The sequence below is a fragment of the Trichechus manatus genome, unplaced genomic scaffold (assembly GCF_000243295.1).
Source record: "Trichechus manatus latirostris isolate Lorelei unplaced genomic scaffold, TriManLat1.0 scaffold00428, whole genome shotgun sequence".
Lineage (NCBI taxonomy): Eukaryota > Metazoa > Chordata > Mammalia > Sirenia > Trichechidae > Trichechus > Trichechus manatus.
Genome location: NW_004444364.1, coordinates 25227 through 26328, shown reverse-complemented (window position 1 = coordinate 26328; position 1102 = coordinate 25227). Strand labels below are relative to the sequence as shown.

Below are 1102 nucleotides of genomic sequence, written 5' to 3'. Positions count from 1 at the left end.
CTGACCTGCATGGCCTATGTGGACAGCTACAGGGTGGCCAGGACACCATGGCAGAGCCATTCCCCTGCACATGGCGTGCCTAAAACTGATGGGGGCACTAACAACCCCTAGAAGAAATGCTTTCCTGTGCCCTAGAACTTATTTCAGGATTTTCAGGCTGTGAAAACAGGCAGGATTTTTTGCTGACAGTAAGAGATCATCAGCCACGGTAATTCAATCTCCCTCCAGTGTTAGGGATTGAACCGTGTCCACCGAAGAGATATGTTCAAGTCCTAACCCCTGTCCCTTGAATGTGACCTTCTTTGGGGTAATAGGGTCTTTCTTTGAAGATTAACCCACTGCGGGTGGAGTCACTTCCGACTCATAGCGACCCTATAGGACAGAGTAGAACTGTCCCATAGGGTTTCCAAGGCTGTAAATCTTTACAGGAGCCCACTGCCACATCTTTCGCCCGCTCTTTGAAAAGAGTATCGGTTAAGTAACACTGGAGGGGAGGGGGGTGTAGTCCTAATCCTTTCTCAGTGCAGTTTCATAAAAGAGAACAGACGTGCAGAGACGGTCGGGCAGAGACCAGTAAACGCCAAGAGATAGCCGGGAACTGGCGACAAGGAAGATTCTCCCCGCCGGAGCCCACAGGGAGCATTGCCCTGCACGAGGCCCTGAGGACAATTTACGGGTGCTCTTCAAAGCGACAAGCTTCTCTTTATTCTAACAGGTATTCCTAAGAAACTTTGAGTAATCGTTAGAAATGAGCCAGCACAGAACCTCGGCTGTCGCTTGAAAGGGTCTCTCGCTAAGAAAAAAAGTGCAGGAGACTTCTCGTAAGCGCAGATTCGCACTCCCGCGGGTAAAAACAGTATCTGCGTTCCGACCGTCTCCCCACGAGCACAAAAAGGCAATAACCAGGGACAATTGCGCAGATCGCCAATACTACCGCAGAGAGCATGCTGAGCAACGCAAAGCAGTTCTAACATTCAAACAGCCAAAAGTCAGGGGAAAGCGCGAACGCAGTCCCCCACTACCACAAATTATGCAGTCGAGTTTCCCACATTTGGGGAAATCGCAGGGGTCAGCACATCCGGAGTGCAATGGATAAGCCTCG

At 50.5% G+C, this 1102-nt stretch overlaps 1 pseudogene; it reads right to left on the bottom strand.

The window, feature by feature from the left end:
• Positions 1–990: 990 nt before the first annotated feature.
• LOC111819372 (uncharacterized) lies at positions 991–1102 on the bottom strand (annotated as a pseudogene).